The sequence below is a fragment of the Triturus cristatus genome, chromosome 9, assembly GCF_964204655.1.
Source record: "Triturus cristatus chromosome 9, aTriCri1.1, whole genome shotgun sequence".
NCBI classification, from domain to species: Eukaryota; Metazoa; Chordata; class Amphibia; order Caudata; family Salamandridae; genus Triturus; species Triturus cristatus.
In genome coordinates, this window is record NC_140592.1 from 1,153,111,003 (window position 1) to 1,153,133,157 (window position 22,155).

A 22,155-nucleotide genomic window follows, 5' to 3' on the forward strand; every position below is an offset into this window, starting at 1 on the left:
ATTGCAAATGAGACGGGCTGCTGTGTTTTGAACAACTTGTAGTTAGGACAATAAAGTCTCATTTTCTGAAGCTAGTAATGCATTTAATCTGCTGATAATGAGTGCCTCAACCAAGATTTCCTTGCTGTAAGAGGAAGGAAAGGAAGGGCTTTCCTTAGCAGGTGCACCACAATGGAAGCAGGCACCAGTATTAGACAGAACCTGCTCTTTCAAAGTTAGGGCTTGGACTAATCTGACCCCAAGGTTTCTGACTATCTGCCTGGATGTGGAAGCAACGCCAAGTTGTAAGGCCACCAGTTGGAAAACCAAAGCTGTTGTGCCTTAATAAACAACATAATCTCGATTTTTCTGCAGTCGGCTGTAGGCAGTTGTTGGTCATCCAGACAGTGATTGCTTTCATCTCTTCTGAGAAACGTTATTTTACTTTGACCAGACCTTTGTCAAAGGAGATGATCAGCTGAGTGTCGTCAGCATAGGGCAGTATTTCAAATCCATATATATGAAAAGAGTGGGGCTCAAACATGAGCCCTGAGGGACCCACTTGTCTATTATCATGGTTCGAGACTTAAATTCACCCAGAGGGATGGTTTGAGTTCTGTTATTTAGAAAATCAAGGAACCACTGTGGAGCTGTCCCATGGATTCAAATCTCACACAGCCTTTGGAGCTGCCTAGAGTGGGACACAGTGTCAAATGCTGTGGATAAATCCAACAGCACAAGCAAAGATGGTATGCTAGCACCAAGAGAGAGTCTTATAGAATCTATGCCCACCACCAAGGCCGTCTCTGTGCTAAGAGAGGATCTGAACTCTGAATGTGATGGGTTCAGGATGTTATTGTCCTCTAAATAGACTATAGGTTGTTTATTTATCCACCAACTTGCCTAAAAGTGGAAGCAATGAGATGGGCCGACAGTTCCTCAGGTTAGTAGATTAGTAGATGAAATATTGGGCTTTTTTTGTATAGGCGTAACTTGAGTAGGTTTCCAAGAATTAGCTCAGGAGAAAAAGAGTAAACTTTTTTAGGCTACAAACACGGTTAAGGGGAGAAGACTTGGAGTTAAGCTCCTCATGTGCTGGGTCGGGCGAGTTGGGAAAAGTCTGGTAAATTTGCTTGATTTTATTCTCAACAAAGTCAGCAAGAGCGTCACATAATTCTTGCAAGGTCTGAATTTGTTTACAGCAGGTGTAAGGATTGATAAAATCGTTAGCTTTAAATAGCTCTTTGGATGAAATACCAGACTAGTCGATTCGGTTGGTAATGGGAGTTTTATGTGCTATTTTGATGTTCCGATTGTACATACAAGGAGATGCTTTAAAAGCCTTTTTGTCATTTTGATTATTGGTCAAACGCCAGCGTCTCTCTAGTTTTTTCCAGGAGGATTTCTCTTGTTGTAATTCCATGGCATACCTGAGCGTATGAGCTTTGTGCTTGATGTTCATGCAAGGTTGAGAAGGGGCAATGTTATCAAAAGCAGAGTTAAAAGCTTTATGATAGTCTGCTAAAGTATGATTGACTTATAAGTTGTCAGCGGCCAATATGAACTCAAAGGCTTTAGAAAAGGAGCTCGGTGAAGCTTGTTTCCATAGTCTTGATGCTCTATTATTGGTAATTGTTTTCTTTCGTATTTCGTCCTAATAAGGGATCTGGAAGTGGATCGAGGAGTGATTTTCCAAAGAAAAGGTGGAGGGAACTACGGGGCATATTCTCAAGGAGTTATCGCCGCATTAGCAGTACTTTTCTGCCGCTAATGTAGTGATAATTTTATCGCCCTATTACCAAGCTGTCGCTAACAGCCGTTAGCGACAGTTTTTTTTGCAAAAACATCTGTTGTAATGATAGCCACTTCTGTTAGCGATAATTATATGCAGGAGAGGCGTTCCCGTGCTAAAACGGACTCAAACACCACTACTCCATATTCACAAGGGGATCCTTGAACTTCTAATTTCCCCAAAAACTGGCTGTAACTGCAGTTAGAGCCAGTTACTTAAAACCAGAAAGTAGCTGATCTTAAAAATGGGTATAACACTTGGGGCCACATCTCAGCAGGTTTTGGTGCTGGACAGCGCTGCAAGCAATGTTGCAGTGCTGCTCTGCGACAAAACTACAGTGCAGGAATGCGCACCATCAATACGATAGTGGCCATTCCTGGGCCCCAGTCATGAAAAGTGTTGCAGCGCTGCGACAAGACAGCATGGATGCACTGTATTCACTGGAAAGCGCTCCATGGCGCAAGTAATGACAGATACATCACAAATCCTGACGTATCTGTCTGCTCTATAGTCACGCATTGCTGCAGTCGTGTCACAACCATGACGCAACTCCATCAATGCATGGGGCCAGCTTATCCCTGTAGCACTGCGTCACCCTCACGCCTGCCATCAGTGCCGTACAGGAGGAATGCTCAAATTTTGGCACTGTTGGAGATCCATCGGTGGTGGTTGCGCGCTGCGGTGTCATAGTTTGAAAGCATTGGTGGAGTGTTGGTGCAGAGGGAGTTGATGAGGCGTTTTTCAGGGGCCTTGATCCAGCTGCAAGGGTGTGCGATGATGGCGATGGCGTCTGGCAAGCAAGGTGAAGACGTGATGTTATCAATGATGTTCGGTCCAGGAGAGTCCGGTGTTGTGCCTCTAGTTGAAGCCCCCACTGGCGGAGGTGACGTACTCGAATGTGTGTTCTGCAATGTGGCTTGTTGAGGTGATTTGCTGCTTGCGTCTGATGTAGGGGACCTTCCCCAGGAGGGGGTGGTGTTCTGGTCACTGGGGTTGTCCAGGTAGAACTTGAGTTCACCCAGTAGGATGTCGTTGGTGAATGGGAGACCCTGGGGTGTAATGAGGTCTACATTGGTATTGGAGAATGGGGGGCTGTGGCCCGGGGGGCCTGCACATGAGGGTGCTGCAGAGGATGTACTTGGGCTTTGTCCGGATCTGGGAGTTGAGGTGGTCCATGCTCACCCTTCGGTCATTAGAGTGCGTGGTCAGTCGGAGTGTGCTTCTGTAGGTGATGGCAATGCCTCCTCCATGACGGTCGGGGTGCTGCTTGCGGGTGATACTGCAGCCGTCAGTGAGGGCGATGTCCAGTTCGGAGCAGAGGCTGGTCCTGGCAGGCAAGGTGGCGTCCAGGTTTGATGGCGAGGAGGGTGCTGGTGTCGTAGCGGTGGAGTGTCCAAGAGGAATGCTCCTTGGTGCTGAGCGCGGTCCAGGGGCAGACGCACGCAAATGGCGCAGCCTATGGGTTGCCTTTGGCACGGGAGATGACCATTACAACGGCACCGTTAACAATGCAACTCCGACAACGCAGGTGCCTTTACATCGCATTTGATTACAACGCATTGTGAGGTCAGTAATGGGGTAATTAACAGTTTTTTGGGTGGGTATGGGTTTCGGATGTCTGATCAGGAAATTGGGGTGTGTTTTGGGGTCAAATATGAATATTGGGGTGTGTTCTGGGGGATCAAGAAGGAATTCCAGGGTTCACAGTCGGGTTTGGGGTGCAAAGGTTAGTTTTGGGGTGCACTCACTGAAGTGCGAATAGTGATATTTATGTCTCCACTATGCAACACCTACTATTAGTATACATTGGAATGGAATGCGATGTTATGGCATGCGTTGCAAATACGTATGTGCCTTTGGCACACAAGTGGTACGCCCGCTGTGCATGGGCGCACAGCGGCTGCCATTGAGAAGTGCTGGGGGGGCTGGACAGCGGTGAGGGCAGCCACGTGGTAGGGCATTGGGTGACTAGGGGGTTAGTCTGGGTGATGGGCGACAGGTGCTGGTGAGTGTCCTCCAGTGTTGGGTCGCCCATCCATAAAGGGGGTGTGCCACTGGGTCCGTCAGGGCTAACCATGAGGGGTAGGGACGGAAAGCTTTGATAAGGGAAGGTGGGGGAGTGGCCTGTGAGAACAGCTTGATGTCAGGCAACCTTGAGCGTGGAGGGGCATAGAGTGCCCTTATGAGGAAGCACCAGCCAGCATGAAAGGGGCAAGCCTGTCCAGAGGGGCACGAAGGCAAGCAGTAAGAGCATGTGCACAGTGCATCCTGGAAGGAAACCCCTAGAAAGGGGGGGGGGGTGAACAAACACCAGTCATCTGGAAGGGAGCTCATAAGGGCCATCTGGGTGCCTAGGCAGGGTGACCCTTCAGGGGTGGAGGGGTAATCTTGGGTGGGGAGAGGATCAGGTGCCTTGCAGTGTCATCCATGAGAGGGCAAAGAGCACACTGGAAAGAAGGTCCATGAGAGAGCACCGGGCAACCTGGGAGGGTAACTTTAGACCTTGGAGGTCAGCCCATCTGACCACCTGGGTGGTGAGCCCACGAGAGACCACCGGGCATCCTACAAGGACGGCCTTTCACAGGGCCCTGAAACCTGGGAAGGCAGTCCATGACGAGGGCATCCTGGGAGGTCAGCCCATGAAGCAGGCACCAAGCATCCAGGGAGGGCAGCCCTTCACGGAGCACCTAGAAACCTGGGAGGTCCGTCCATGAGGAGGGCACCCTTAGGGACAGCCTTTATGGGTGGCACCTAGGTGCATGAAGGGAATCACACAAGGGTAAAACTGGGCATCCTGAAGCCCACGAGGGGCACACTTTGAAGCCTGGGCAGCCGGACCAAGAGAGGAGCTCCTGGGGAGGTGCAGACTTCGAGGTCGGCCCTGGCCTGGCAGGTAAAGTAACCCCCAAGAAGGGCACTGCAGAGCCTCGGTGTGCAGTCCTCCGCGGGGCACAGATCATCCTGGTTAGGTATCCCATGAGGGGGCATCATGCAGCTTGGTAGGGTGCACTGCGCTTGATGCGCATCTGTGGGCTGGGGGGAAGGCGAGGCTGGCGTAGATCATGAATAATGCATCCAGCCTCTGTAGTTCCTGCTGAGAGGCAGGTATGTGCACTGGCGCAGTGTACTATGTCCACGTCAGAAACCGAGGAACGGCACCTACTACCGGAGAATCCACCCTCATTTCTTCCCCACACAGGAAGCGGCACGCAGCTTCTATTCGGCTTCTCCAAAGGGATAAACACAGCAAAAAAACAAACAAAAAAAACACCACACGAACATCAGCCCTGGGGTGGTTTCTTTTTCCACCGTAAATTAATGTAGTGAATGAGCTGAGCTTCCCGGGGGGGTGTGAGTGACAAGGGCCACACAAGAATGCAATGCACCAAAGGTAGCCCAAAGGATGGCATGCAGGGTACCTCTCTGGTTTGCTTGTGTTTGTTCGGTGCATGTGTGTATTTGCCTCTGTGACTGTATAAATTGCACGTGCTGGCTAGTTTTTAAATGTGTGTTCCCACCTTCAGTATACACCTTAGTCTGTGCTGTTGTGTGCACCTGTGCATTTTGTGAGCCCTTGTGGTGCAGTGCCGGTGTGCAATCATGTATTGTGTGTATGCGTATCTATCTGCCCTGGATGTTAGAGTGAGGTAATGACTGCAAGTGCCTGTGCACGCGTTTGTATGTAGATGCCTAATTTTTATATAATTACCTGTGTGTGTTTACCATGCTTCTGTCAATGTTAGGGTTTGCTTGTTCCTGTGCTCTGTATTATACATGCTTATGTCTTCTATGAGTGTGTGTGTGTGGTTGTGTTTCGGTGTGTGTATAGTATTGCACTTTGGTTTTGCGAGTATGCCTACTTCTGTCTTGAATATGTGTGTCAGTGTGCGTTTATGTGTGTGTGTGTGTTCTCTTTTGCAGCGTGTGTGGTGTGCAAGTATGCGTGCTGCTTGTTGTGTCCTACGAGACACATTCTAGTGTCTCAGCAGACACAGTTGTTAACCCCTCCCTTGGGGGAGTGGGCACACTTGCACCCCACACGCATCCATTAAAGGCGTCACGAGTGACGTGAACCTGTTAATAAAAGGGCCCGGGTGCATGTGCTTGTGGTCAGTTAACTCAGTATACACCCATAGCACCAGCAGGAGGCATCACTCCCCACCCCCCCACAATAGCATGCATGTTCTACGCATAAACAAAACACACCACACAAATTTTGTTTGGGTAAAAAACTGCTGCAGGTTTATTACATTCACCGTTATGTAGTATGGTGGGTTATCTTACTGCGATCCAAGGGCAGGCAGCCATCTGGGCCGCCTGCCCGCCTGATGAGCCAAGCAGCACTGGGGCGAACCCCATCTGTGCTGCCCCTTCGATGATCCTCTTCCCGGATCACGGTCCCTTATTACTCAGGCCCCTTTCAGGGTGGAGCGTAGCAAGGCAAGCCCCCAGTTGTTCAGGCCCACAACCGCCCAAAGGACTAACGGGGTGCCGAAACGGTTTTCCAGGACCTTCCTATGAGGCTCCTGGGCTCTGGCACCCCCTATGGTGCTGCGCAGAGGTACCCTTCAGTACCCATTTGTTTCTAGATCGCCCTATATCTCCGCCACAGCTCTGCCGGCGGCCACCGTCGCCGCCAGAGCCCCCCACCAAAATAGCTATAGTCTTGCCCGCTAACTCTCCTGTCTAGAGCCTCCTGCAAATCTAAATGAAAGGGAACATCCCTACTGGTTATCGATGCCCCATCTATATCCCAATAGCCCTAGACGTTAGCTTGGATCAGCTAGTGTCTGATTAAACAAAAATGCCCTTTATGCCTCTGAAGTTGTGCCAAGCACTATACACCTCACGCCGCAAAGTTCCACTGCGTAACAAGGCTCATCCCCGGCACAGTTTCAGACACCCTGGCTCACGATGCCCCACCTATTCGCTGATCACACTGGCTGCCGCCCTTCTAGCACCGTGTGTGACTGGACACATGTGTCTCCCATCTCTGGGACAGCAGCTCCCTTGTTAGGAGACCGTTCCCACCCCCACTTGCCAACTAGATAATTAGGGTGAGAGGGATTATACTTAACCTTGGCACCCACCCTTTACTTGCTAAATCGCTGCGCACAGGGATGTCTATAACCGGCGTATGAACACTGAGCACGGCTGCACCCCAGCACTTGCCCTGCATCCCATATTCGTTATGGGAACTTTGACCACTCAGCTCCCTCTGGTGAAGCCCCCTAGGCATACCTGCTTAGAGAATCTGTCTGATTCGATACAGGGCACACTGTCTGTAGTCTAGTGCCTAACATTTGATGTGGGAGATGCCACACACCGCCTAGGTCATGGGAACCTAAAGGAGCACATCATTTTCGCCGGGGCGTACCTCTAAGTGGGACTGGCTCCCCCCAGCTGTAACGTCAGAGACACACCTCCTAAACCTCTTTACTGGTTATGTCACTTGGCACCCTTCTGGTTGCAGATTTGTGTATTTGTAAAGCGCGCATGCCCCCGGGGCACGATGTCGCTGACTACCCAGTGTCTGTTACCTACTCGCTGATACTTCTCTATCGCTACCTGCCCTTACTTGGATTGAAGGGTTGCTGGATGCTACCCTAGGACTGAAGACTTAATGCTCCAACCCAGTTTGACCCCAGAACTTGGGGACAACCCCAGTGGTGACCATGCCTTTCATGTTACATCTACCCCAGCGCTTGGCTATCAATGTGTTAGGGACCCCAGTCCTAAAAGTTACCCCTTCTATTGTCTGGTTCTAGCCCGCAGCTGGATAACCCAGGGGGCGGGCAGACAAGTCTGTGTAACCAGAGGGGAAAGTTGTGTGAAAATACCTGCCCATTCCTGAATTTTGGGACGCCAAACGGTCGAAAATACCCTGTCGCCATATGGCACTAACGCAGTGTTTACCAAACTTTTCCACACCACAGCACACTTGTTAGCTGACAACTACCACCACCCGCCTGCTGCCCTGGTTAAAGCGCGGGTGAATATGTCTTAACTGAAGCTACCTGATACCGGCCCTGGGCTGCAGGGGAATGCCCACTTAATGTACATAGTACCTGATTCTATATGGTGCCCGCAGGTGTTCCCCATAAAGGCTCTCGTAGCCAATTGCACAATGTAGTCTCAGTATTTTGCAGTGCCTCTCTTTGCGTTGAAATTTCTTGAGTAAGTGTAAAATTATACATTCCCACCAGTGGGCTGTTAACCGGTGGCAAAGGCAGACTGTTATTTTGCGGCTTCTGACATTGCCTCCGGATATATACTACAAAACCACAGTACCTACTACACGCCAGTACCCTTGGCTTTAACAATGCTTGTTAGTTGTAAGATAACTGAAGCCACAATTCAGGCTTCCCTGCGTAGCATATTGAGAATGCTTCCATTCTGAACTGGTGGGACTGTCACATTAACGTGTTGAACATTCATTAAATGCCTCCCTCCGGTGAATAGCAAGCTCAACCGCAAATGGGACCATTACACTAATCAACTTCCGCAACAGCCAGACAGGTCACCTGCACATAATCAAGGTGCCGAAAGCGGAAAGCGGGAGCCCTTTGGAAACGGATTAGTGGAGCACAATCCCCGCGTTGGAGACAAAATTGACCTCGTTGTACTGCGAAAGAGGCACATGCGGAGACAAAATAACTATTCTTTGCAAAACAGAGCCTGTCCGTAACGTTTGTCTATATTGGGACAAAGGATGAACCATGATAATATCACTTATCTAGTCTGAGATGTCATATATGCTACCTCTGGCATATTTCTCATAATTCGCTATATATGACTAACACCGCACACTCATCCTGTGCTTTGTGTGATCTTGGCCCACTTTGGTGTGAGCAGAGCCCCGTGAAGTATACTTGGCATCTAGGCCGATAATGCACAGGTGTTAGGTGAGAAAGATGAAACCATACTTGCCATGCCCCGGCCAAAACCGACAACCATTTTACCATTTGTCATCAGTAGCACATACATCAATAAGGCATTGATAAGGGCCACATGCATAACTCCTGGTGGCCAAAGGACCTTGTTGGCCAAGCAGCGACATTTTCGCTCAATGCCATAATACGAAACAGACTTCTCACGGCGCACGCCACCCAGGCGCCAAACAGGACACCGAGGTTAACACCGAACATCCCAACTCCAAAGGAAAGGCACCACAAACCCAACCCCGTGCGCAAGTCACTCACCAAGGCACCGCTGAAGGATCAACCCCTGAACAATGCCTTCAATGAATAGCAAGCTCAACCGCAAATGGGACCATTACACTAAGCAACACCACCAATCCACGGAAATCAACCATACCCCCCTGTAGAACAGGTAAAGTGTGTGTGAAACCCAGCCATAGCCAGACGAAACCATAGAAGCAGTATATCTGGGGCATTGTAGAGACGTAACCGATACTAGACAGCCTGTCCCTTCCATCTGAAACTCGATAATCATTACCAGAATGCCAAGTGACTTAAAAGGAGGCATATCAACTGTAACAGCTCCCTGCGGAGGAAAGGCTCTTGCTGTAAGAGGGAACATCAAATAAGGTGCTTCCTTACCTGCCTTCGCATAATCTGCGGTCATGTGACCTTGGCTGGTGGCGTGCTATACCTGAACCTAACGGAAAATGAAAACTCTGGAACTGCAGCAATGAAAGCTAATTAAATAAAGACCAGTGAACCGAGGCAACTCCTCAGGAGTTTATACTCGCAAAGCTGAAGTCATAAGACAATCAACACCTTTAGGGGTACCAGAGCATGTTGAAAATGATCCCTTAATAGCCTTCTTGAATGCTTTAACCTATGCTGCATAAGGATGCTTCGACCACCTTTGGAATTGCCCACATTTATGAATGGTCCATTGACTATCTGTTAGGCACCCACCTGTTAGCCAACTCCATGTGCTTGCAAAGAACACAGACCCTTACCAAACTGGCGCCAACCAAGAACTAGTTTCTTTTTATTCTTCTCAACCTGTGGGAGCAAAACTAACATCAACGGTCGCACTACCGACCCACAGCGCTCCGATTACCGACCCCGGTATGCCTACCTGCAAAGCTTCACCATGCGCTGCTTGGGCCATGTGTTCCACACTTACAACATCACTAAAGGGGTTTCTTTTTGATCAAAACAGAACCTCCTATATGCTAAGTGGTAGAGTGAACTATTATTTTCAGTGAGTTACCGTGTTGAAAACGCGTCACCATCCCTGAAAATTGAATGCAAACTCATTTAGAAATTGGAAGAGTGTGTCTGTGCACTGTCAGTAACTTTCCCAAAGTGGGCATAAAAAATCTGGACGGTATCAATTACAACGCTGTTCTAAACAGGGGTCCCCAAATAAGTTTCTACCCAGGACAGCTGCTACTACTACTGCATGTGCTGTTGTGCACGAGTAGGCGCTCCTGACCTCAAATCTACAAAATGCCGTCTTAACGTGCCAGAGCCGCCCACGCATCCTGAAGAAGGCTGTGCATTGCCAACAGAGAGAAGGTGTCAATCAATGTGCCCCCCGGCAACCTCAGGCACGTCTGTTTCCCCAGCCGCCCATCACATTTGCTGTGATACGATAACTAAACATCAAAAGCCCCTCGGAGGCAGTAACCACAAAAACTTTCTCTCCTCCATACGAGGGTAAAGGGTATGGCTAACCCATGCAAGCAAAATTCTTTGCATAGCAGTTGTGTAGCCCGACAAGTATGTTGCTGTTTCTGCCCTTGCATTCCAGGTATATTGATAAAGCAAGAACAGCAACCTGCAACATGTCAGGGTTCTTGGCTTTGTCCCAGGTAGTTGGTTGCCTAAGGTTAATACGCAGCACAGAGGCTTGTGTATAATATTGAAAAGCTTTCACTTAACGCCGCCGATACCATGACAATGTTGCTGCACTGTCCTAAACATCATTCTTGACAGACAATGCAACGAAGGACTCGATGTTCCTCCCTTGAAATGTGCGCACTTCCAATTTCCAAAGTACAAAGCTCTGTATTTACCGTTTTCATAACCACCACAATGACACAAAGCAGCGGGGAGATAGAAGCCACCAGGGACCCGCAGCCCCTCCCGTTCTCACATTGAAGAGCACACGCGCCAGGGAAGCACAATTTATCCATTATGAATTTCACGGCAGCGCCTGTGCCCCGCAGCCGTAAGGGGGGTAGGACATATCTGGGGCAGGCGCGCGGGTAAACAGTGCAGCTAGCCAGTTGTGTTTCCTAAACATATTTGGAAGCACTTTACCTCCTCGATAAACCTGTTTGGTAAATAACAAATTGCAGCACCTGGTATTCCCAGGCGGTCTCCCATCCAAGTACTAACCAGGACTGGCCCTGCTTAGCTTCTGAGATCGGACGAGATCGGGCGCATTCAGGGTGGCATGGCTTAAATATCCTAGTTTAACTGGTAGCAGGTTAACCAGGACTGTGTATATAACAAGCACCCGTAGCCATTGCACCAAGGACTGACCGCAAACAAAAAGTGCTTGCGATCATCGATGCTTCGGCCATTCACACTCTGCCAACAACCACCCGCAGTTACACCTCCTGCGAGTGGTGGCCGCCATTGAAGAATCAAGCAGACCCGACGCTGCGGACAACCTCGGGAAACGCCGCCAACGCTGACTGTACCACAACAAGAACCGTCATACACCCATATACAAATGGCAAAACATTTAAAATGTGCGTAGGGATACCGCAGCAAGCCTCCACACTTTGCAACCGAGTGAGGCTGCGACCCTTGCTTCTGCCGAGTGCAGCAAGCAGCAAGCACAGTAGTACCTATACCCAGGTGCTACTGCTAGTGACCATTGCATCTGCCGACCGCAGCATGTTCGGTTGTACCTTAAACCTGACACTCCTGTTAGCCATCGGGACGCCGCAAGGATATGTTGTTCTGTACCCCACCAACCAAGCGCCGTGCCTCAATTGTGCGGCATACAACAGACTCTACAATCCATCCACAATAGCCACTGCTCACAGGATGTCCATTGATTTTCCCGCACTTCAGGCACACGGGAAAGATAGCTTATAACGGACCCGGCTTCCTTGATGTCCCTACAACATTGAGTGCACTTGGCCCTACTGCCACCATCGTGGTAAAGTAGTACCCGCAACCTTCGCCCAGCGACCTTCCCATTGACTATTCAAGATCCAGGTCCGCTGGCCATGACTGTGCATGAATTCCGGTACCCTGTCGGCCCCAGCCAGTCACCTATGGAATGCGTGCACAGCGGCCGCCATCTTTGATCCACAACTTACACTTAATTCCCTGCACCTTCGTAACCGTCACGGACCCCTGTCCACGTCCCGCAACCAGGTCCCTGCACATAATACGAACCGTCATACAAATGAGCACCAGTGGTGAAATATATAAGGGGAGCACCCGCAGACCTATGCACTCGCTGGCCGCAGCAGCCCGTGACCCCTGTTTCTGCCGGCTGCTGCCCACTTCGAGGAAACTATGAGGCAGTGCCCACCATTACTCCTTAAGACTCGACCAGCCCTGCTGCTCTGTATCCCCCAACCACGCTCCCTTATTCGATCGAACGGACTACAGCAGAGAAATCCCTTCGTACCTCCCGGCACCGCGGAGCGCATCGCTGAATTCGAAACATTAACACATACTGTTTGCAGCACTTACGCGGTCCGTGACTTAAAAGCCCATACCGATATTTATGGCCAAATCGCCACTCCCCCTTGCCTGTTAATTTAATTTACTATAATTATATCCAGCGCCACAAATTATACTATTTCGATGGGTTGGTGATGGTCCACCATTCATGCAAATGCTCTCTCTGATGCACTTCCTGAGCTAGGAAGCAGTCCGAGACCACCCCGGACCACCAATGTCGCTGCACACGGTCCTGGCCGAATCCTCCACTGGAGGCTCGGAGGAGGAGCCCTTAATGGCTTAGCCTACCCTCACCCCGCCAACCCAACCGGAAAGAGACGTGCACGCAGCTCCACCCGTCCGCTCAGGCCACCTGACGAACCGACGCCCAGGACACGGCGCCTAGGACCTCGCAGAGGAAGGACAGAGGGGTGGGGGAGGCCTATATACCCCCCCATTCCTCGTGCCCCGGAAATGACGCATCCCACACACCGCAGCTCCTGGCTGCCAGAGTAGGGGGACTCCTCCCCGAGGGGTCCCCATACTTGGAAGAAGGGGGTGGGCTGGTACCTTTCTGGTACTAGAGGCCCGCCCTTCTAGGGCACCCTGCGGGCGCCCTTTTTGACCGGCCCTATGGTGGGAGAGAAGAGACTGTTCGTTTCCAGTCTAAAGCCCAGCTGCCGTCCGCCTACTGTGAGGGTGAGAGAGAGAACTAGTGAGCAGTACAAAGAAGCTCATATAGTACTGTTGGCAGGAGGGTGATAGCGAATGCGCCTGGGACCTCAAGTGAGGCAAAATCCTGAATTAAGCCCAGCATAATGTGGCTGTCATACCCATAGCAGCAGTCCAGCAGTTCTCTAGATGTGAGCAGCACAGCACACCAACTATTGGAGAATGCCCTGCCTGTAGTGAGAGGAGTGCTGATCAGCCTTGCCGCATCTGGCAAGCATGCCACTCCGTGAAGGCACAGACTGCAAGGAGGTCATGGCCTGCAGCGACAAGAAGACTGTTGTGAGCTACCTTGTCATCCAAGCGCTGCAAAGTACAATAGCTCTGCACCCGATACCAGCGACATGCCTGTAGTGCCCTGCGTCATTGCCTCTGCCTCACCCACACAGCAAGAGCCCTCAGACTTGCAGGAGCAGCTCTGTAGTCCACAACGTCGGTAGGACAAAAACAATGCAGTGGGCGCATCCGGCTAGCAACACACTCCTGCAGCAAGTTAAGGTGGCCCGATGCGAAAGACGCGGCCGGCCAGCTGTGAGGAACACTGTCATGGTCTCCGTAGCTGACATGGCAACCCCACTTACCACGTGTGGTGGCCCTAACCAGAATGCGGCTGCCCTGGCGCCCGCAGGGTGTCCTAGAAGGGCGGACCTCTAGTATCAGCAAGGCACCAGCCCACCCCCCTTCTACCAAGTATGGGGACCCCTCGGGGAGGAGTCCCCCCTTCCTCGGGCAGCCAGGGGCTGCGGCGTGCAGGGTGCGTCACTTCCGTGGCACGAGGAAGAGGGGGGGTATATAGGCCTCCCCCACCCTCTGCCCTTCCTCATTTGCACCCTGGACACGCCGTTTCCCACTACCCTGACGCCGTTTGGTCGTGTAGAGAGACCACGAGGTTAGTCTCTCTCTCGCCCCCTACCCCACCCCTCATCTGGGTCCCACCATATGTGCCATGCCCTTGAGGGACCCCGTCCCAAGCAAGTTCTCCAGTTCGGGTCCAATGTAGATATGAGCCTGCCAGCAGTGTGGGTACCCGGGGCTTGGGAGGGGGTCGGGGAGGTGGTCTCACCCGCAGTCGGGTCTCTCTATAATCACTTCAGGCGAGCGGGTAGGCTGAGGGCAATTAGGCCTTTCTGGAGGTCCGTCAAGGGCCCTCTCCTCCTGCTTTTAAATTGCGCTAGGGCGAGCGAGGGGCTGTAGGGCTCACAGGCCTTCCGGGATTTTGCCGGTCCCTCCCCCCTCCAGGTGGGGTTCAGCATCCGGGGTCCGAGTGATTGGAGGGAGAGATAAGGTAGCTTTCCCGGGCCTTACCGGAAGGTTCGGGGGGGAGGCCCGAAACAAGTAGCCGGCATCCCGCGATGGGTTTGTAGGGCGGGCCAGATGCCTTCATAACGGGTTGGGTCACAACGGCGGGCACGTGTGTTATATCCGGCACCAGGCTATATGGGTAGATCGGCGGGTGCATCTAGCACTTTTCGCGCTGTTTCCCCGCGCGCAGCGTGAGTGTCCACGGGAGTCTAGTGAGGCCCAGGTCAGTGCGAGTGCAATTTGGCAGCAGGGGGTAGAAGGGTGGTGGGTCTACAGGCGGACCCCCACCCCTCCAGGGTTTGCCGTTCGAGTCCTGCCCGATGGCCCTCGAGCCTGGCCAGGGTACTGCGGTGCAAGTGCGGGCCCATCGTCCAGTCCCTGTGATTTAGGATGGGGGGTGGGGCCCAGGCCCAGAGGGGGGCCGCGTGCCGGACCCCCCCTTCCCCTCCTTAGGACTCAAGATTGGATGCTTGCACTCTGCAGGAGTTGTGTGGCAGCAGGCTCTCCGTTAGCGGGGCATGTATTCGGCCGGTGGGCATTCAAAGTGGGGCAGAGTTCACCGGGCTGTATACAGGCACTCACCTCAGGTCCTCGCGGTCTCGCCCGCAGAAGCCGGTTTCTGCGGGGGGGAGGTCGGGGGACAGCGGGCAGCACCCTCAACTTCTTCTTGCTGAACAGGGTGGTCAGCGCCGACCTTCCCAGTGTTGAGGCAGGCTCCGCCCACTACGTCCCCGGGGCGAGCTGGATGTTCGCGGAGGGGGGCCCCGGGCAGCCTGCATTTGCTCCACAAGTAACTTCACACATCAGACTGCACTAGGTGTTGGTGTAGCCTGTCACTGGCTAAAGTGCACCACTTTGTGAGTATCTCGCTCCCTAAATACAATATATGGGCTCCTGGCAAGAACGTCGCAGGGGGAGTTCCAGCTCAGACATCGAATTATGGCAAGGGGATATAGCGCGAACCTTATCCGAAGTTCGAATGTCAGCCGCGCCACATTCGCAGTTTCAGCTGTATTATGTTCCATACGCCGCATTGTATGTCTGGTCATTTTATTGGATTTGCAAGGGGGCTTGGATCTCTGGTGATCCAAGGGCAGCCGGGGAAGCATAAGTCCTACCAGGCTCCCGGAATTATTTTCCTTCTTAGTTGAAGGGGGACCGTTGAGAAGAAGCCGTGGGTACAGAGCTGGGCGGCCACTGGGTCCCTCACCACCCACCCGGTCTGCTTGCGTTCCCGGCGTGTGTCCCAGCCCTAGTCTGCTCCAGCTTGAGTAAGGATTGTGGCCCACCGCGAGGCTCTCCACATTCTTGCAATTACAACCTTTCACAGCGAGGGGCTGGGTCCAAGCAGCCGGTACAGGCACCATTCCCTCCGAGGGGATACCGCAGGGTAAGCCCTGCATTTCCGGATTGGGCAGGAGGAGGCAGCGAGGTAATTTTCCACCATGGCTGTATCTCTGATCGGCAGACAGCATGTCTTCAAGGATCATTGACATTGTAGGTGTCCCCACAGGCTCTGTTCTCGCACCGAATTGCATATTGTTTAATTTTGCATTTTGCACAGCGTGTCAACTGATTTTCGCCGGAGTGTCAGGTTTAAGGTACAACCGAACATGCTGCGGTCAGCAGATGCAATGGTCGCTAGCAGGAGCACCTGGGTATAGGTACCACTGTGCATGCTGCACTCGGCAGAAGCAAGGGTGGCAGCTTCACTCAGTTGCAAAGTGTGGAGGCTTGCTGCGGTGTCCCTGCGCACATTTTAAATGTTTTGCCATTTGTATATAGGCGTACGACGATCCTTGTTGTGGTACAGTCAGCGTTGGCAGCGTTTCCCGAGGTTGTCCGCAGCGTCGGGTCTGCTTGATTCTTCAATAGCGGCCGCCCCTCGCGGGAGGTGTAACTGCGGGTGGTTGTTGGCAGCACTGAGTGTGAATGGCCGATGCATCGATGATCGCAAGCACTTTCTGTTTGCGGTCAGCCCTTGGTGCAATCGCTGCGGGTGCTTGTTATATACACAGTCCTGGTTAACCAGCTACCAGTTAAACTAGGATATTTAAGCCATACCACCCTGTATGTGCCCGATCTCGCCAATCTCAGAAGCTAAGCAGGGTCAGGCCTGGTTAGTACTTGGATGGGAGACTGCCTGAGAATACCAGGTGCTGCAATTTGGTATTTACTAAACAGGTTTATCGAGGAGGTCAAGTGTTCCAAATATGTTTAGGAATTACAACTGGCTAGCTGCACTGTTTACCCGCGTGCCTGCACCAGATATGTCCTACCCCCCTCACGGCTGCGGGGCACAAGAGGTGCCGTAAAATTTATAATGGATAAAATGTGCTTCCCTGGCATGTATGCTCTTCAATGTGAGGACGGGAGGGGCTGCGGGTCTCTGGTGTCTTCTACCTCCCCGCTGCTTTGTGTTATTGTGGTGGTTAGGAAAACGGCAAAGACAGAGCTTTGTACTTTTCGAGTCCTTCGCTGCATTGTTCTGTTGAGAATGTTGGTTAGGGCAGTGCAGCAACATTGGCATGGTGTTGGTGGCGTTAAGTGAAAGCTTTTCAGTATTATACACAAGCCTCAGTGCTGCTTTTTTACCTTAGGCAACCAACAACCTGTGACAAAGCCAAGAACCCTGACGTGTTGCAGGCAGGATGTTCTTGCTTTATCGATGTTCTTGCTTTATCATATACCTGGTATGCAAGGGCAGAAACAGCAACATACTAGTCGGACAACACAACTACTATGCAAGGAATTTTGCTTGCAAGGGTTAGCCATACCCCTTTACCCTCGTTACAGAGGAGAGAAGGTTTTGCGGTTACTGCCTCCGAGGGACTTTTGATGTTTAGTTATCGTATCACAGCAAATGTTGATGGTCGGCTGGGGATACACAAACGGGCCGAATGTTGCCGGGGGGGCACATTGATTGTTTAAACACCTTCTCTCTGTGGGCAATGCGCAGCCTACTTCAGGATGCGTGGGGGGCTCTGGCGCTTCCAACACAGATTTTTGAAGGTTAGAGGTCAGGAGTGCCTACTCGTGCACAACAGCACATGCCGTAGTATTAGCAGCTCCCCTTGGTAGAAACTTATTTGGGGGCCCCTGTTTGAACAGCGTTGAAGTTGATACAGTCCAGCTCTCTTATGCCCACTTTGGGAAAGTTACGGAAAGTGCACGGACACACTCTTTCAATTTCTAAATGAGTTTGCATACAATATTCAGGGATGGTGACTGCCATGTTTTCGACACGGTAACACAGCAGGAGCTCACTAGTATTACTGATAATAATAGGTGACTCTACCACTTAGCATATAGGAGGTTCTGGTTTGATCTAAAAGAAACCTTTTAGTGATGTTGTGGAACACATGGCCCAAGCAGCGCACGGTGAAGCTTTGCAGGTAGGCATACCGGGGTCAGTAATCGGAGCGCTGTGGGTCGGTAGGGCGACCGTTGATGTTAGTTTTGCTCCCACAGGTTGAGAAGAATAAAAAGAAACTAGTCTTGGTTGGCGCCAATTGATTAGGGACGGTGTTCTTTACAAGCACATGGAGTTGACTAACCGGTGGGTGGCTAATAGATAATCAAGGGACCATTCATAAATGTGGGTAATTCCAAAGGTGGTCTAAGCATCCTTATGCATCATAGGTTTAAAGCATTCAAGAAGGCCATTAAGGGATCATTTACAAGAAGGCTATTAAGGGATCATTTTCAACATGCTCTGGTACCCCTATAGGTGTCAATTGTCTCATGATTTTAGCTTCGCGAGTATAAACTCCTGAGGAGTTGCCTCGGTTTACAGGTCTTCATTTAATTAGCTTTCATGGCTTCATTTCCAGAGTTTTCATTTTCCGTTAGGTTCAGGTATAGCACGCCACCAGCCAAGGTCACATGAATGCAGATTATGCGAAGGCAGGTAAAGAAAGCACCTTAATTTGAGGTTCCCTCTGTTAGCAAGAGCCTTTGTACCGTGGGGAGCTGTTACAGTTGATATGCCTCCTTTTAAGTCACTTGGAATTCTGTTCATGACTATCGAGTTTCAGATAGAAGGGACAGGTTGTCTAGTACGGGTTACGTCTCGACAGTGCCCCAGATAAACTGCTTCTATGGTTTCGTCTGGCCACGGCTGGGTTTCACACACACTTCACCTGTCCTACAGGGGTGTATGGTTGATTTCCGTTGATTGGTGGTGCTGCTTAGTGTAATGGTCCCATTTGCGGTTGAGCTATTCATTGAAGGCGTTGTTCATGGGTGGACCCTCCAGCGGTGCCTTGGTGAGTGACTTGCGCAGGGGGTTGGGTTTGTCGTGCCTTTCCTTTGAAGTTGGGTTGTTCTGTGTAAACCTCGGTGTCCTGTTTGGCGCCGGGGTGGCGTGCACCGTGAGAAGTCTGTTCGTATTATTGCATTGAGCGAAGATTTCGCTGCTTGGCCAACAAGGTCCTTTGGCCACCAGGAGTTATGCATGTGGCCCTTATCAATGCCTTATTGATGTAAGTGCTACTGATGACGAATGGTAAAATGGTTGACGGTTTTGGCTCGGGCTCGGCATTATGGTTTCATCTTTCTCACCTAACACTTGTGCATTACCGGCCTAGAAGCCAAGTATACTTCACGGGGCTCTGCTCACACCAAAGTGGGCCAAGATCACACAAAGCACAGGATGAGTGTGTGGTGTCAGTCATACATGGCGAATTATGAGAAACATGCCAGAGGTAGCGTATATGACATCTGAGACTAGATCAGTGATATTATCATGGTTCATCCTTTGTCCCAATATAGACAAAAGTCACAGACAGGCTCTGTTTTACAAAGAATAGTTATTTTGTCTCCGCATGTGCCTCTCTCGCAGTACAACCAGGTCAATTTTGTCTCCAACGCGGGGATTGTGCGCCACTATTCCGTTTCCAAAGGGCTCCCGCTTTCCGCTTTCAGCACCTTGATTACGTGCAGGTGACCTGTCTGGTTGTTGCGGAAGTTGATTAGTGTAATGGTCCCATTTGCGGTTGAGCTTGCTATTCATCGAAGGGAGTTAATGAATGTTCAACACGTAAGGCGTGTAGTAGGTACTGTGGTTTTGTAGTATATATCCGGAGGCAATGTCAGAAGCCGCAAAATAACAGTCTGCCTTTGCCACCAGTTAACAGGCCAATGGTGGGAAAGAATAATTTGACACTTAACCAAGAAATTTCAACGCAAAGAGAGGCACTGCGAAATACTGAGACTTCATTGTGCAATTGGCTACGAGGGCCTTCTTGGGGAACACCTGTGGGCACCATATAGAATCAGGTACCATGTACACTGGGTGGGCATTCCCCTGCAGCCAAGGGCCGGTATCAGGTAGCTTCAGTTAAGACATTTCACCCGCGCTTTAACCAGGGCAGCAGGCGGGTGGTGGTAGTTGTCAGCTAACAAGTGTGCTGTGGTGTGGAAAAGTTTGGTAAACACTGCGTTAGTGCCATATGGCGACAGGGTATTTTCGACCGTTTGGCGTCCCAAAATTCAGGAAAGGGCAGGTATTTGCACACAACTTTCCCCTCTGGTTCTACAGAGTTGTCTGCACCCCCGGGTTATCCTTCTGCGGGCTAGAACCAGGCAATAGAAGGGGCATCTTTTTGGACTGGGGTCCCTAACACATTGATAGTCAAGTGCTGGGGTAGATGTACCATGAAAGGCATGGCCACTACTGGGGTTGTCCCCTAGATCTGGGGTAAGTCTTCAGTCCTTGGGTAGCATCCAGCAACCCTTCAATCCAAGTAAGGGCAGTTAGCGATAGATAAGTATCAGCGAGTGGGTAACATACACTGGCTAGTCAGCGACATCGTGCCCCGGGGGCAGGCGTGCTTTACAATTACTCAAGCTGCTACCAGAAGGGTGCCAAGTGGCATAACCAGCAAAGAGGTTTAAGAGGTGTGTCTCTGGCGTTACAGCTGGGTGGAGCCAGATTCATTTAGAGGTACGCCCGGGGTAAAATGGTGTGCTCCTTTAGGTTCCCATGACCTAGGCGGTGTGTGGCATCTCCCACATCAAAGGTTAGGCACTAGATTTCAGACAGTGCGCCCTGTACGGAACCAGACAGATTCTCTAAGCGGGTATGCCTAAGGGGCTTTACCAGAGGGAGCTGAGCGGTCGAAATTCCCATAAAGAATATGGTATGCAGGGCAAGTGCTGGGGTTCAGCCATGCTCAGTGTTCATACGCCTGTTAGGGACATCCCTGTGCAAATTGATTTAGCAAGTAAAAGGTGGGTGCCAAGGTTAAGTATAATCCCTCTCGCCCTAATTGCCTAGTTGGCAAGCGGGGGTAGGAACGGTCTCCTATCAAGGGAGCTGCTGTCCCAGAGATGGGAGACACATGTGTCCAGCCACACACGGTGCTAGAAGGGCGGCAGCCAGTGTGATCAGCTAATTGGTGGGGCATCGTGAGCCAGGGTGTCTGAAACTGTCCCGCCCTGAGTCAGGTGGCGCAGTGGAACTTTGTGGCGTGAGGTGTATAGTGCTTGGCACAACTTCACTGGCATAAAGGGCGTTTTTGTTTCATCAGACACTAGCTGATCCAAGCTAACGTCTAGGGCTATTGGGATATTGATGGGGCATTGTTAACCAGTAGGGGTGTTCCCTTTCATCTACATTTGCAAGAGGCTCTAGACAGGAGAGTTAGCGGTCAAGGCTATAGCTATGTTGGTGGGGAGCTCTGGCGGCCGCCTCCAGAGCTGTGGCGGAGTTACAGGGCGATCTGGAAGCAAATGGGTACCGAAGAGTACCTCTGCACGGCACCATAGGGGGTGTCAGAGCCAAAGCCCAGGAGCTTCATGGGAGGTTCCTGGAAAACCGTGTTGGCGCCCCATTAGTCCTTCGGGCGGTTGTGGGCCTGAACAACCGGGGGCTTGCCTTGCTACGCTCCGCCCTGAAAGGGGCGTGAATAATAAGGGACCGTGATCCGGGAAGAGGATCACCAAAGGGGCAGCACAGATGGGGTTCGCCCCGGTGCTGCTTGGCTCATCAGGCGTGCAGGCGGCCCAGATGGTTGCCTGCCCTTGGATCGCCCGTAAGATAACCCACCATATTACATAACGGTGTATGTAATAAACCTGCAAAATATGAACAATGGTTCCAAAAGGGAAGCAATTATTTACACTTGAAAGGAATCAAACTTCACAAAACACAGCATTAGTAGATCAAAAAGATTAATCAATATTAGACAATGAATAGTATTTGCAAAAAACCAAATAATTTATTTTTTGAGATTCATTTGAATGTCAACTCATTTATCAATTCATTGGAATATGGACGAAAAATGAAGAAGGCTGTATATACAAAAATATTAGCAAAGAAGCGACGCAGTGACAAAGTGAATAAGGTGACTAAGTGTAGTGGTGAAGATGCAAGTATTTACAATATATATACGTGATTATCATTAAAACACTCAAACAATTTTTTTGCAGAGATTCACAAAAAACGTCCTCAGCTTAATTATGGATAAAGAATAAACCTTGTAAGACACATGTCCTAATTGTTTTATAGTATATACAAGGAATTCCAATTGATACGGGACTGTAGAACCGTCAACGTTTCGACCCTATAGTAACCAGTCGTTGTACATAGTCATATCGGGTCTTCTTCAGGACACAGGAAGTGTATAACAGCCTAAAATTCAGGTGACGAGACAGATGTTTCCCAAATTGCAGTTATTGCCACTCGATTTCAATCAGAAGGGACTGCCAGAATCGTAGAGGGTCTTGATTCGTCTTGGT

At 50.8% G+C, this 22,155-nt stretch overlaps 1 pseudogene; it reads right to left on the reverse strand.

Annotated features, from left to right (window-relative positions):
• Nucleotides 1–11,042: 11,042 nt before the first annotated feature.
• LOC146799538 (5S ribosomal RNA) lies at nucleotides 11,043–11,161 on the reverse strand (annotated as a pseudogene).
• Between the last annotated feature and the right edge of the window lie 10,994 nt (nucleotides 11,162–22,155).